The sequence below is a fragment of the Panthera leo genome, chromosome B1, assembly GCF_018350215.1.
Source record: "Panthera leo isolate Ple1 chromosome B1, P.leo_Ple1_pat1.1, whole genome shotgun sequence".
Lineage (NCBI taxonomy): Eukaryota > Metazoa > Chordata > Mammalia > Carnivora > Felidae > Panthera > Panthera leo.
This window is the reverse complement of record NC_056682.1, coordinates 133097609-133113986: the sequence shown is the minus strand read 5'-3', so window position 1 is coordinate 133113986 and position 16378 is coordinate 133097609. Positions and strand designations below refer to the sequence as shown.

Here is a 16378-nt window from a genome sequence, read left to right as displayed (position 1 = left end):
TAAGCGTCCCACTTCAGCTCAGGTCATGATCTCACGGTCTGTGAGTTCGAGCCCCGTGTCGGGCTCTGGGCTGATGGCTCAGAGCCTGGAGCCTGCTTCTGATTCTGTGTCTCCCTCTCTCTCTGCCCCTCCCCTGTTCATGCTCTGTCTCTCTCTGTCTCAAAAATAAATAAACGTTAAAAAAAAAATTTAATAATTATCTCCCCATACAGGAAATGTTTTTCAATTTTTTAAAGTTCAAAGATAAGAGAATACACATAAAATCACTGATCTTAAAATGATAGTTTTTCCATAGGTAAAATTTTTACTGAAATGATCCCCCTTTGTTTTAGATCCAATTAATTTAACTCAAACTTTCATTATTAAAGTAATAAGCAATCCTCTGCATTAAAATAACTAAAGATGCAGCATAGTGACTTACCTTGTACATGCAAAGTACTATGCAAATGATAGTATCCACCTCTAATTGATCTTTGAGATTTATCTAAACCTCTCAGATTAATTTTATTAAGAAGCAAACCTGGTGAGTCAAACACAGTTCTGTTACACTACTCTATAAATTCCCAAGAATTGACTTAGAACCTGAACTTCGAAAAGCTTTCCAATTCATATGAAAATACCAATATCAAAAGGAAAAGTAAAAAATATCTCAAGGAAAAAGACAAAAAGATATTACTCTGCTGCATACATTTGTTATTAAGTTTGTGCTGCAACACTTAACTCACTTCCTACTCTTCAGGCCTTGTGAATGCTACTCGAAATTGATCCAGAAACAGAAGTTGGCTTCACACCGTAAAGCCTCAGAGCCCAGCAACCTAATACTAAAAAGAAAAATAGGGCAGTTTGATATAGCTTACTTCCAAACTCTATTATAAGAATGAACCCAAACTTAGAACTCTAACCTAACTCTAAAATTCCCCAAATGCAAATAAGATTAATTTTAAATGTTATAAACTAAAATTATAAATTATAATCTAATTTATATAAGCAGGTGGTCAATTTCTTGAAAAATCATACCCAAATTCTTTCCAAACCAGCAACACTGTAAGTCAAAACAACCATCAATTAGGATTTAATAAAACTTTACACTCCTTGCTATACAAGAAGAAATATCACATAACAACAAATATGTAGTTTGGAAAACAAAATACTTAATTTTCTTTAGCATTTGGTGTTCTGTAGAGAAAAGAAAAAATGTTCAAATTTTAAAATAAGGAAATCAAATTATCTTTAAGCATTTCAAAATAAGATTCTAACATGCTGGATTGTATTTGGGTGTCATTCCTTGGGACCTATTCTATTGCCCATCAAGAGTGGAGGGGAGGGGCGCCTAGGCGGCTCAGTCCATTAAGGTTCCAACTTCAGCTTAAATCATGATCTCATGGTTCATGGATTCCAAGCCCTGTGTCTGGCTCTGTGCTGACAGCTCAGAGCCTAGAGCCTGGAGCCTGCTTTGGATTCTGTGTCTCCCTCTCTCTCTGCCTCTCCCCTGCTCGTGCTGTCTCTCTCTCTCTCTCTTTTTTTTTAATTTTTTTTTTTTTACATTTATTTATTTTTGAGAAACAGAGTGAGACAAAGCATGAGTGGGGGAGGGGCAGAGAGAGAAGGAGACACAGAATCTGAAGCAGGCTCCAGGCTCTGAGCAAGCAGTCAGCACAGAGCCTGATGCGGGGCTCGAACCCACAAACTGTGAGATCATGACCTGAGCCGAAGCTGGACACTCAACCCACTGAGCCACCCAGGCGCCCCCCTCTCTCTCTCTTTCAAAAATAAATAATAAACATTAAGGGAAGAGAGGAATGGGCAGTATCTGCCTAACAACAATGGACCAATTAGTGGTGTCATCTCCATATATAAGAAGCAGCACTATTATTTATATGAACATAGTATATCATTAATATCAACTACTAGTTCTGGAAGAAAAACAGGCACTCATGGTGCTTCAAAGATTACCTTTCTTAAAAAAAATTTTAAAAACCTAATATTAAAAATAATCTACAAAATGTTTAGCAAACAAGCCTGCCTAGATAACCAATCCTAATAGTTCTTAAAACCTTTGGCGGGGGGGTGGGGGGGGGGGGGGGGGGGGAGGGGGCATGAACACCTTTTGAACATCTACTGAAAGCTAGGGGTCTTTTCCCCAGAAAGTACAGATACACAGAGTTCACAGACTCTGGGAAGACTATTTATGGACACCCTCATAGATCTAGGTTAAGAACCAGAGAGATGAAGTAGAAATTTTCCCAAGGCATTTTTGACTCTCTTCCATAATTTTATCTCTGACTCATCAAACTAAATCATTCATAACCAGACAATAAACTCATGTTCTGCCAAACAAACAAAAAAAAAGTTTGATGGTATTAAGCCGTATTCACCTGAAAATATGATGAATTGGCAGAATTTCAAAATACAGCATCTAACTAATGATATCAATAAACATTAGTGTATTATGACAGTTTATAAAATGATTTCACATTATAACAACATTTTATACCCCTTTTACAGCTAAGAAAATAATGATTATTTTTGTTATTCTATGAAGAATTTCTTCTCATTCATCTCTTTAACTCTTAATATACAAAAACAAATAACTTTGTTGAAAATTTAAACATAAGAAACCAAAAGTTTAAACACCCAATTTTTTTAAAACACAAAAACTAACTGAAATTAATTTTTAGGATGTTCAAAATATCTTGTAATCTTTTTTTGTGTGTGGGGGGGGGGTTATTTATTTAGAGAGAGTGTGTGTGTGTGTAAGCAGGGAAGGAGCAGAGACATGGGGAGAGAATCCCAAGCAGACTTCTTCAAAGTCAACTCTGAGCCCCATGTTGGGGTCCATCCCACCAACTTGCAAGACCATGACCTGAGCCAAGATCAAGATCAAGAGAGTCCCACGTTTAACCCACAAGCCACCCAGGCGCCCACCCTTGTAATCTTTTTTCTTTTTTTTTTTTTTTTTTAATTTTTTTTTCAACGTTTTTTTATTTATTTTTTGGGACAGAGAGAGAGACAGAGCATGAACGGGGGAGGGGCAGAGAGAGAGGGAGACACAGAATCGGAAACAGGCTCCAGGCTCCGAGCCATCAGCCCAGAGCCTGACGCGGGGCTCGAACTCACGGACCGCGAGATCGTGACCTGGCTGAAGTCGGACGCTCAACCGACTGCGCCACCCAGGCGCCCTGTAATCTTTTTTCAATAACAATACTCATTTCCATTCTCTACAACTCTTAATTAAAAGTTCTCTAAAAAAAAAAAAAAAAAAAAAAGTGTTATTTGTCTAAACCCCAGAGAATATACAACATCAAGAGTGAACCCTATCTAAACTACAGACTTTGGGTGATAATGATCTGTCAATGTAGATTCATCTTTTCTAACAAAACTACAATTCCCACGTGGCAATTTTGATAGTGAGGGAGGCTGTATATATGTGGAGCAGGGCAGGAGCATATGGAGGCAGAAGGTATATGGGAAATCTGTACCTTACTTAATTTTGCTATGAACCTAAAACTGCCCTAAATATAAACTCTGTTTTGAAAAAGGAGTCGGTGGGTGTGTCAAAATTTACCTGGCTTTCTTAACAAATGAGGAAATACTGTTTTCTAAAAATTACTCCGACTGTGAATTAAGTTTCCTGAGAATACAGAATGTGCAATTATTACAGAATATATTATCATTAAAAAAAAACCACAGTAATAATAGTAATCTTATCAAATACTAAAAGAATGTTTTAAATGTTAATACGAAACAGTGCATATGTGAGTACAGTTATCTTAAGATTCCTTTTTATATTTATGTTCCTATTATTTGATATTTTAAAAGGCAATATACAAAGGGACTGAAAGTTGTAGTTCAGGAAGGAAAAGGAAAAGCAGCAGCCAATGAAAAAAGCCACCGCCAAGCAGAGGTCCTCCTGTTCTCCCAAGACCACCCTCTGCCAGGGTCAGGATTCAAGGGAGATGGAGAAAGGGTTTCCTCATAAAGTGAGAATAAAGAACAGCAAACGTCAATTATCAACTTACAGAAAACAAAAATAATGAAAAAGTGCAACCAGCAGATAAACTGCTATCGTCAACCCAGGTTTTTCAAGACGCTTTCCCCAAAGTATCCTCCCAAGGCGGTAACATTAGCATAGGGTAAAGGGCCAAAAACAGTTATGCTATTAAAACGGATAAAAGGGAATTACTGAGAAAGGTTCAATTTCCTACGTAAAGTCATCGGATTCAACACTGCCAAGTGGGAAAATACGTAAAATGCTTTTCACACCCAGGAGCGCAAACGCTACGACTGTGCAAATCCAGTAAAGGGTAAACCCCGGACTAGAAAACTCCCAACTATGTAGACAAATCGCCCTCCCTGAAGAAATCAGCAAGTTAACTAAGCCCAGAAGTGAGTGGAAGGAAGAAAGAGCTGGTTGTGGAGCAGTAAAACAAACTCCACGGAGCGGCTGCGTGTTCGGAAAGGGGCTTTGGTTACTGGTGTCACACCAGGAGGCACTCTTCCATTAGGATCTCTACTCCCGCGGAAGGGACATCTGACGCGAGCAGCAAACCCCCGGTACCAGCAAGTCCCAACGGGCAGCGAGCCCCTCCGGCGAGCCAGTCCCCGGCGGGCTGCGAGTCCCCACGCCGCAGGGCCAGGAGACAGCCCACCTGCCGCGCACCCACAGGCCGGCCGCCCTCCCTGGGCCCCGAACCCGGCCGGCCGCACCGCTACTGTTCATTCCTTGCACGCCACCAAGCACCTGCCTGTCCGTCTCTTCTTCGAAAGACCGAGAGGAGACAGCCAAGGGGCCACCGACGGGGATGACAGAGCCAGAGGCTGGGGATCTCTTCGAGGAAATGCGACCCCGTTCCTCCCGCCAACCGGAGCGACAGAAAACGTGCAGCGGTTTAATGGGCCCCAAACCCTCTCAGCTGTGGAGTTTTAGTTACTGCCTGGTAGGGCTGGAGTATCCCGGAGCCAGAAGCGAAAGCTCGAGCGGCGTAACGATATTTAGGGTTGGGTTAAAGGAGGGCTCGGCGTGAACCCACAGCACCGCACAAAGGAAGAGAGGAATGAGGGGGGAAGAAGAGCAGTTACCTCGGTCCTCCGCTTGTCCCTCCGCTCGGTTCCTCCCGGCCTCGCTAAAGCTGCAGACCCGCAACCAGGCTACCGCAACCCAGCGTCTCGCCGCAGCACCTAGCGGCGCCGCACTAGACCCGCGCGAGCACCCGACGGACGCGCGCCCTCCTGCGCGGTCCCGTAGAGCCCTGGCAAGCGCCGGGCTTCCTCTCGGCTCAGCCCCGAGAACGGCGGCCTCTGGCGCGGCGAGAGAAGCGCGCGCCGAGGCCCGCGCACAGCACTCTGGGAGGTGTGGTTTATGGTTACCTCCGCCGGGTGCCCGCCCCCCACCGCGTCCTCCCCGCCCCCTCTCGCTCACAAGCGGCTAGAGGCTCTAGGGGACTGTTGATGCGGTGCTGCTGGGAGGCGGGGGAAGGTTGACCAGGGCCTAAGGGACGTCCTCAAAACAGATCGAGATAGGACACCGCATAAATAATTCTGGAGTTATCCATTGCTTACATTTCCATGGCCGTGCAAAATTCAGTTTCTTTTTACATCCACCAACTCCCCTCCTATGCGTTGGGTATTCTTGGGGTTTATACCTCTTTTTTAAAAAAGGTGGGGGAGCGGGAGGACTTCCGTTTTTATTCCTATGACAGTTTCTCCACGCTTTCTGCAGAGGATATACACAGCAGCTTGTGTTTATAAATATAGACCCACAGTTTGTAAACTTAAGCAGTTAACTGACCTAAGCACACGCTGCCAAAAACCATTGTAAGTAAAAATGATGTTGAAAGAAACCAATTTTTCCATAAAGTCAATGGAATGTAGAGGTGGGAGATTAAGAGAGAGCAAAGAAAAAAAATTTTAAGTATATTTTCCTAATATGTCTTTTGTTAGACAACCTCAAGCTTTTACAACCCCAGAAATATACTTCAGAATAAATTTAACTCTAGGTACATTTATGAATATTAACACATAGGTTTGTATTGACACATAGGTTTGCTGGAAAAAGAGCTTTTTAAAAAAATATCATTTTAGGTAAAAACCCAAAAATGACTACTTGAATCTGAAATTTCATTTCCAGAAAAAAAAATCACTTTTTTTACATAACAGAAATTGAAATAAATAATCCTTAAGATTTCAAAATATTTCTCTTCAGAGCATTGTATTTTACAAATTTAATGTCAATGCCCTTAGAAAAATAGAGCAAGACCCGTTTTAAAGTGTACACACACAGAGCTCCAGCTCAGTGAGTTAAGCAAACCACATTTGATGTCATGCCTGAGGCTCTCTGTTGACAGTGTGGAACCTGATTGAGATTCTCTCTGCTCCCTCCCTGCTCACACACAGAGTGTCTCTCTCTCTCTCTCTCTCTCTCTCTCTCTCTCTCTCTCACGCATACACATGAATAAATAAATAAATGCATAAATACATAAAAAAAACAAAGTGTGCACACACACACAATTATAAAATTTGTCTGGAAGCATGATGTAATACAATATATATTTAATAAAACCGGGACATCTGGGTAGGTCACTGGAAGTGTCTCACTTCCACTCAGGTCATGATCTCATGGTTCATGGGTTCCAACCTTGCATTGGGCTCCGTGCTGATAGCTGGGAGCCTAGAGCCTGCTTTGGTTTCTGTGTCTCCCTCTCTCTGCCCCTCCACTGCTGGCTCTTGCTCTCTCTCTCTCTCTCTCTCTCTCTCAAAAATAAACTTTAAAAAATGTTTTTAATAAATAAATAAAACTGTGTTCTAATAGAATTTTTTTCTGTAATTAGAACTTTTTTTTTAAATCAGGTGTACTATGTCTCCTAAAAAATCTCATAGAGGGGGCCTGGCTGGCTTAGTTGGTAGAGCATGTGACTCTTGATCACAGGATCATGAGTTCAAGACCCCTGTTAGACTTAGAGCTTACTTAAAAGAAAAATGAAATAAAAAATGCTTATACAGTAGAGCTGCTTTTTTCTCTGCTGAATATACAAAGCAATATACTACCTGTAGTCACTAACTACATCAAAGAAATATACACAAAATTTCAATACTCATCATTTATTTATTCAAAAATATTTATTGAGCATTTACTATTTGCCAGGCACTGAGCCAGGAAATGGGAAATACACAGTGAACAAAACTAAATAGTCCCTGCACTCCCGGAGACCTGAGATCTAGTGGAGGAAACAGAAAATGAACAGAGAAATAAAAAGGTATGCATAGAGTGACAAGGGGAGTGGGGAACACATAAAGTAGACCAATCTAGAATTTTTCATTGGGAGAGGAGAATCACACAAAAAACCTGAAAATTAAATTAAATTCTCAAACCAAATGTCAATAAACTAGGAGTAGGGGGGGAGAGAGTCATTCCCTAAAAAATAATATATCCACAACAGTGCTCTCAATTATTTTAAAAATACATATATCTCACAAAACAAGATATACCTTTGAGGGGGTTCAAGACATGCTATCCCAGAATATGGCACGTTAGCATATGGAATAAAGCTAAAGGAATTTGAGAAAAATGGCAGAAGGAGGAAGGTCACTCTGCGCTTCACCCTCTCACCTTTCTTCCCCGAAAGAGTTCATAAAACTACCATGTGAAAGGTGCCTTCCCTGTACCAGGAGGAAAGAAGACATTTTAATCACCAGAAATGGAATTTAGGATGGAGAAAGCTATATGAACGAACCTTGTTAGGGGCGACTGGGTGGCTCAGTCATTAAGTATCCGACTCTTGGCTTCAGCTCAGATAATGATCTCTGATTTCCTGAATTTAAGGACCCAGGTCAGGCTCCACACTGGTAGCCTGAGCACCACTATGCAGCACCACCTCGCCCGTCCAAGTCCTACAGAGTCACTGGACTGCACTTTCTTACCATTCCTCCACCCCATCTTATCACCTCTTTCACAGCCAAACTCTACTGTGGTGCATTAACTTCCCTTAACTGTCATTTCCTGACTTCTCCCCCACAACACACTGATGGCTACGTTTTCTGGCCTTCACCCTGCAGCCCAGCTTATGCTATTTTAATTTATGACAGTTCTAACCTTCGTTACCCTTGCCAATAATCAGACATGGGTATCTCTAAACCTTCGCTAACCTTTTTCCATTCTAGTCTCTGAAATATTTGCATTTCCTTAATTTCTCTCTGGGCCTTTGTACTTCCTGTGCCTTCTCCCTCTTTGCCTGGCTAACTTCCACTCATCATCCAATATCAACTTAGATACTATTTTCATGAGGAAGTCTTCCCTGGTTACAGTCCCCTCTCAATTCTGGGTTAGTTTCTTACATATATGCTCACATTGTAACCTATTTTTGCCCCAAATGTAACACTTACCGGTGAGCATTTTAATTAGTTATCTACCTCTTTCATTCATCCCAAGGATGCTTAAATAGAAAGTAGGACCATAGTACTTGATTTATGGTAGCTGTTTAATAAACACTCAGACAATAAATGAATCCATATCAACTTTGTGAAGTAAAGGAGAATTGAGTAAATATATTCAGAAAAGGGCCAAATAGTAAATATTTAAGGTTTGCAGACTCTAAGGCCTTGTTTCAACTATTCAACTCTGCTTTCTGAAGGATGATAGCTAATTCCTACTGGTGGCTTCAGAATATCTCTGTAAAACAGAATTTGAGTTAAAAAAAAAAGAGTGAAAGGAGTGGGGGAAACTCTGGGCTAGAGAACATTACTTGAGGATATATTTACACAGTAGATACATAGTTCTTGTTTACAGTAATAAGTTTTTTGGGTAGTCTGGGTCAATGGATGGAGCTAAAACAGAAAGCATCTTTGGTATGGCCATTGTTGGTTCAATTTGTGTACTAACTTTTTCTTTTGAAAATTACTTGTGTTTGTGAGTTTTTACAATTTATAATTTAATCCACGTTCCCCTCATTTTTAACATTTCACTTTTGCTACTCCATCCTGCCCAAGTCAATTTCCTGTGAACTTGCCTAGACATGTTTGAGCTTTCAGGCTATATATTTGGCTCTCTAGAGCAATCCATGAAGTCACAGGATGAGAGCAATTTGCCTCCATCCCTACCCCCTCTATAAGTACTGTGACTTTAGTCATCAGAAAAACAAATTTAGAGAAATTCTGTTTTCCAATATCTATGTTTGAAATATGTGCAATACACTCCTGAGCAAAATTGTATCCATATACATGGTAGAAACTGACACAGTGTAACAAATGCAATTGTGTTTCAATTCCAACATGTATTCCAAATGTGTGATCTGTATGCAAAGTACTTGTTTCAGGGCACCTGGCGGGCTCAATGGAAGGAACATTTGCCTCTTGATCTTGGGGTCATGAGTTTGAGCCCCACATTAGGTGTAGAGATAAGTAAAAAAAATTAATAAATAAAAACTTTAAAAAAAGGAAAAGTACTCATTTCATTAAGATTTAGATCTATATTACATTAGGTTTCTGATAACATCTTCACATTCTTATAATAGAACCTATCTCCAAAAAGTCTATTTTTTGAAATATTAGTTTAATTAAATTAAATGCAGCATGGCAGATACTGCTAGTTGCTTAAACAATATCTTCTTGCCTTCTTTGTTAATAAAAGAACCCCAGTTTCTTGAGGGGTGGCTATGTACCTAGCTAACAAATTATCTTTCAGCCTCTCTGACAAAGTAAGTTCTAAGCATTAGATAAAAGCATTGCATGGAGGTTTGGGGATGGCTGCTTAAAGGGAATTGATTCAGCTGGGAAGATCCTCTCATCTTCTCTCTTCCTGGAAGTAATACCTTCTCGGCCTTTTGGGTAAGATCAAGTGTAGTAATAGCTTGAGTTCTAGCAGCCATCTTGGACCAAGAAGTTATTTGAGTTATGAATAGGATGGCAAATGACAGAGGAGCCTGAGTCCTTGATGACCATTGAACCACCGAACAGTCTCACTATAGGCCTTGAGGAGTGTGAATTTCCAGTCGCAAAAAGAATAATATCTCTATGTGATAAACAAAATGGAGCTGCTTCCAAATTTTGGAACTGCCACAGAGGCCTGCCCAGGCTTGCAGGCTTTCTTTCCTTGTTAATTAGCAATTTAAGACTGCTTTTTCAATGGGTCAGTAGAGAAAGATGGTTCAACAGTCAGGAGCCAAGAAGAGATGAGCAGATGAAAACCACTGATGAAAAGTGATAAACCAAGATTGAGTAATCAGACAGAGGATGTACAATGGATGTGAATTTACTTCACTAGGCAGTGACCATTTCTCATAGAAACTTTAAGACAATACTTTGAGGCTATCACGTTGCAACCTTTTGTAGATGTTGTAATTCTTTCACTTCAATAGTTGCTGGCTGTCCCGTAACCCTCCTGCACCCATAATATCCTTACACAAGATGGTCCAGAAAGAAGCTCAAATTTCAGATCCTCTCTGTAAGTAATTGTCTTCAGGAGTTTACAAGCCAACATTAAACAGGAGAAATTGTTATAAGTTCATTTATTTTTTAAGGAAGCAGAACCAGAAGTGAAACTTTCAGCCAATTTCCTCAGAGGCAAACTGGATTACTAGTAGAATAGCATGTTGTTCAGCCTAGTTGGAAGGTTTCAGTTGCTACTTTTACCATCAGCTGAAAACTTGTATCATAGAAGACCAGTGGGTAATTGGATATGTGCCTACCCACAAAAAGACTTCCTTTATGCTCCCAACTGTTGAGTAGAAAACAAATGAGGCCAAAGAGAGTTCAGGATAGAGAATATGAGATGACCTTTGCTGCATGCTCATTGGCAAACAGCCATTTGCATGTCAGTCAAGAATGTTTAAATTTAAAAAAAAAAAAAAAAAAAGAATGCTTAAACTTCACTCAGAATATTATCTTCATATTTGTAGTATCATTTTTCTTTAAAGGGGTACCTGGGTGGCTCAGTCGGTTAAGTGTCTGACTCTTGATTTTGGCTCAGGTCATGATCCCACATTTTGTGAGTTTGAGCCTCGTGTTGGGCTCTAAGCTGATGGTACTTGGGATTCTCTCTCTCTCTCTCTCTCTCTCTCTCTCTGTGTGTGTGTGTGTGTGTGTGTGTGTGTGTCTCCCTCTCTCTCTGACTCTCTCCTGCATGCATGTATTTATGTACCCGCTCTCTCTCTCTCTCTCTCTCTCTCAAAATAAGTAAATAAACTTAAAAACTTTCAAAAGAAAATGTCCATCTTACCTGCCTCTACTCTGCAACATGAACCATTTCATCAAGTTCTGTCAAACATTTCACTCTTCTCTCAACAGAGCCTCCTCCCATCCTTTCAATCAGGCAGCTGACAGAAAACTCACGGTGTATTTGAGGAGCAATCTGAAATTTAATAAAGGTATGAAAAGGTTCTAGATTCTAGGAAAAGCTCCTAGGAACAATGCAGTATTCCTGAGCTAGCAAGAGAGTAGTTGCTAGAAGGTGGAGAGGAGAGAAAGCTGTGTGTACAGGCCCTCCTGACTACAGTAAAGACTTGCTAAAGGAAAGCAGCTAACTTGTAGTGACCCTGAGAGAAGGAAGTTGGGATAGTCCTTGTCCTTCTCTTTCACCTCAAGCACAGCCCCTGCCAAAGGTGGCTGCTGGGAGCCAGAGGGCAAGGAAGTCTTTTAATTTTGCCCAAAAGGTCAGATTTTCTGGCACCAATCAGGATAGAGACAACAGGAAGATGTTCAGCATACCTGCTATTACACCTTTGTTGGTGCTGGGCTTATCACCTAGAATGCCATTATTGTCAATTGTAATATAATCCTCTGGTCTGGCCTATGATTCAGTGTATGACCTACTTTTAAGTATGGAAAGGCCTCTCTCCTCAACATTTTATCTGTATCACTGGCACTGACACTTGACTATATACATCCTTATTAACACTTTAAAGTTTCACATGTATATACATTCCATTCTATTGTAAGCTCTGTGGACCAGAATTTATGAATTACACTTCTTTTATTTTTTTTTTAATGTTTATTTTTGAGAGGGGGGAGGGGCAGAGGCCATGGGGGACGGGGCGCGGGGGGGGGGGGGGGGGGGGGAGGTACGGTGGCAGGGGAGACAGAGGATCTGAAGCAGGCTCTGCGCTGACACCAGTGAGCCCAATGCAGGGCTTGAATTCACAAACTGCGAGATCATGACCTGAGCCGAAGTCAGTCGGATGCTCAACCAACTGAGCCACCCAGGCACCCTGAATTACACTTCCTTTCTATTTCCACAGCATCTAACAGTGTTCAGCACAGACTAGTTAAAACAAACTGTAGACTTCTTAATCCTCTCCCTCTTTTGATCATCATCACAACCTACCTACCCCTTCATATTGTACCTTCATATTATTATGTAGGCATTCAGTGGGGAAAAAAATCATTCAAAGTCAGTATTGGAAAGCGGGAGATATCCAGATGTTAGGACTTTTACACACTGTGTCAGTAGGGGTTTTCCTGAAGTTTGGCAGGTGGTACCTAGGCTTCCCTGTGCAGACATCTGTGACTCTTTACCTGAGGGTTTTTTTGTTTGTTTTTTGTGGGGTTTTTTTGTTTGTTTGTTTTGTTTTTGGCTTCCTGAGTACCCAAAGGCAAAGGAGGCCAGAAGCTGGGAAGTTAGCTGTCTTCCCTCTCTCTTACAAGCATCTCTCAAGCAGTGACTGAGGGAGTTGACTAAAAATCAAAGCAAACTCACTTACATGGCAGGGGTGGGGGGTAACTCTGAGGTACCTTCCACAGTTTCCCAGAATTGCTCAGGGAACTGAACTCAATGGCCCACAGAGGTAATCTACATGATAATGCACCTTTAATAGCTTCCTTCTCTTTCTCATTCTGCATCTCTGCTGCCCCTGCTTCTGGGAATCACCTCCCAAATGAAATAATTCTAACTTAAATTCTTATCTTCAGCTTTACTTCTAGGGTAGAATGATGAGATATACCAAAGATAGCTTACTTGTGGCAGGAATATATAAAGGACGTGCTTTGCTGGATATAACTTCTCTATCCTGATGTTTTCCTTGTTCTTTGCTTTCATGACATCTAAACATATTTTTGAACCACTGCAGAAAAATTATAAAGACATTTTTAAAACTAGAAGTGTTAGTGTAATTTTATCTTATTATAAAAGCACCATGTATTTATTGTTGAAACAGCATCATTATTCTAAAATAGCAACAGTTAATATCTTGCTGTGTATCCTTTGGACCATTTTCTTTACATGAATTAACATTCTTTTTTTTTTTTTCTCATTTGAGAATATATACTGAATAAATTGTCAAGTTAAAAAATATTTATGTTTGACAACATTGAAAAATTGTAGCCTGTTTCACTGTATGGATTTACCATTACTATCCCTTTAATAAAGCTTTCATTTTTGGTTATTTTGAGTTTTTTGATTTTCAAAAAAGGCTGTATAACTTGTAGCTAAATCATCAAGATATTTCCCCAAATGTGAAACTACAACATCAGAGGGCACATAAATTCAAAAGATTTGTGATATCTTAACCTAAGTGGCCCCTAGGAAGGTTCATCCTCTTACCAGTAATGATAAAATTGTTTATTTCCTGACAACTCTATCAATTCTATTTTCTTTTTAAAGTCCTGGGGAGCCTGGGTGGCTCAGTCGGTTGAGCGGCCAACTTAGGCTCAGGTCATGATCTCACAGCCCGTGAGTTCAAGCCCCACGTCGGGCTCTGTGCTGACAGCTCAGAGCCTGGAGCCTGTTTCGGATTCTGTGTCTCCCTCTCTCTGACCCTCCCCCGTTCATGCTCTGTCTCTCTCTGTCTCAAAAATAAATAAACGTTAAAAAAATTTTTTTGAAGTCTTTGCCAATATTTATTTCTTTGATTAATAATAAGGATGAACTTTTAATATTCCCATTGGTAATTCTTTTCCATTTTTTATGAATTGCCTTCTTTCTTTTTATTTTTAAGTTTATTTATTTATATTGAGAGGGAGAGAGAGCGAGAGAGAGAGGAGGGAGAGAGAGGGAGAGAGAGAGAATCCTAAACAGGATCCGCCCGGAGCCGGATGAGAGGCTCAAACTCACGAGCCATGAGATGATGACCTGAGCCAAAATGGAGTCGGACGCTTAACCCAGGCGCCCCTGAATTGCCTTATTCCTATTCATAAGGACACTTATAGGAAGATGCTGCTGTAGTGCTAGCTGAAGGTCATGCTGTATTGCTCTTTGTTACTCAGTTATTCTTCTTGCAGAACAGACCTAATAGAGTCCTCTGACATCTTCTGGCTTCAGGTGTCGAATTCACATTTAAGTTTTACCTTGACCCCTGTACCAGTGACCCCTCACATGAAGGTTTTTTGTTTTTTGTTTTTTTGTTTTCTTGTTTTTAGTAAGCTCTATATCCAACACGGGGCTTGAACCCATAACTCCAAGATCACGAGTCATAAGCTCACTGACTGAGCCATCCAGGCACCCCTCACATGAGTCTTTCTAAAAACCTAGTGGATCCCTCCACTGGATGTCCTATCAATATTGAGTATCAGCATGTTGAGTCCTGACTTCCAATCAGTTACTATTCCCAACTTCCTCAGTGACACCCAAATTCTCTTGGCCTCCAAAATTTGAAATAGAGGAACTTCTTTTTAATCTCTTTTCTTTTTTGTACCCCAATCCAAATATGATTTTGCAGTTTCTTTGTTCACAATATCTCATTTTCTCCTACAGCAGGATTCTCACACAATCATGACACCGAGGTTTTTCTTTCCAGGAAGCAACTTTATTTGTGCTGGCACGAGCTCAGTTGGGTCTGTACCCAAAAAAACTGAGCCCTGAACACCACAGGGGCTTTTTACGCGTTTTCTACTTCTTTGTCCCCCATATATGGATAATGTATAGACATACAGTCTGATTGGATAGTCTCATGTTACAAGGGCTTGAGGGATGTCACATAGGCATGGCACATAACATAAGGAAGGTTGCCTTCCCTTATCTTGAAGTCTTTTCTTACCATATTCCTTAGGGAGGAGACCCTACCACACTCCTAACACTTTATCTCTACATTCGTGACTCAAATTTAAACCTATCACATTCTGGGGGCGCCTGGGTGGCTCAGTCGGTTAAACGCCTGACTTTCGCTCAGGTCATTATTTCATGGTTCATGAATTCGAGCCCCATGTTGGGCTCCGTGCTGACAGCTCAGAGCCTGGAGTCTGCTTCAGATTCTGTGACTCCCTCTCTCTCTGCCCCTCCCCTGATCACACTCACTCTCTCTCTCTCAAAAATAAATAAACATTAAAAAATTTTTTTCTTTAAATCTAACACATTCTATCAGAATGACTTATCTCAATTCAGAGCTAATTATATGTTTAATACAAATTTTTAAATGTTCTAAAATAATTACATTTATTTGGCACTTAATGGTATATGTGCATGTACCACTTAAATAAAGGTAGAAAGAAAAAAAATAAAGGTAGAAAGGGTAATTAAATAACTGTGTACTTACCCTGGTGGGGTGCTTTCCAAACACATCCCTCTCTCTCTTCCACAGATAAACACTATCCCGAAAGTAATATTTATCATTCCCACATATTTATTTGTAGTTTTATCATATTTGCATTTATTTTTCATGTTTTTGAACTTTAAATTAATGGTAACATATGTATTTTTCTGCAACTTACTTTCTTTGCTCACTATTGTATTTGAGATATTTGTCCTTGTTAATGTATTTGGTTATGGTTTATTCATTTTTTATTGTTGTATGGTATTGCATTGAATGCATATACCATACTTTTCTCATCTTTTCTGTTGATGGGTAATTGAGTCATTCCTAGTTTTTTACGATTACAGACAACACTGCTATGAACATTTGTGACATGTATAAGTTTACATAGAAAATTAAGAGTTTCTCGGGGCACCTGGGTGGCTCGTCGGTTAAGCATCCGACTTCAGCTCAGGTCAGATCTCACACTCCGTGAGTTCAAGCCCCGCATCAGCCTCTGTGCTGACAGCTCAAAGCCTGGAGCCTGCTTCAGATTCTGTCTCCCTCTCTCTGACATGCTCTGTCTCTGTCTCAAAAATAAACATTAAAAATAATAATAATAAAAAAAGAGCAAATTTAAAAAAAAAATTAAGAGTTTCTCAAGAAGTAGAATTGCTGATTTCATAGTGTTGGTGACTTTCATGTTACTAAATAGTGCCAAATTGTCTTCCAAGATGGTTATATCACTTACAGTTTTGAGAAAACTTTCTGAGGATTTCAGTTGTTCCACATTCTGGCCAACACCTAGTTTTCCCAGACTTTTTCATTTTTGTCAATCTGGTAGATAAAAATAGTATCTCCTAGGGGCCCTAGCTGACTCAGTTGGTGGAGCATGTGACTCTTGATCTTGAGGTTGTGAGTTCAAATCCCACATTGGGTGTGGAGCC

The 16378-nt window shown here is 40.3% G+C and overlaps 1 protein-coding gene across 4 annotated transcripts in view; it reads right to left on the bottom strand.

Moving 5' to 3' along the window:
- KLHL8 (kelch like family member 8) overlaps window positions 1–11290 on the bottom strand; it is a 72553-nt gene extending 61263 nt beyond the window's left edge. For 2 of the 4 annotated variants that reach the window (XM_042935963.1, XM_042935967.1), the window contains exon 1: window positions 5080–5307. The gene's annotated coding sequence lies outside the window, so the exon portion shown is untranslated. Of the gene's footprint in view, window positions 1–5079; window positions 5310–11209 lie in introns of those variants that run through there. The other 2 variants (XM_042935965.1, XM_042935966.1) reach the window with 2 other exon arrangements.
- Window positions 11291–16378: the final 5088 nt, after the last annotated feature.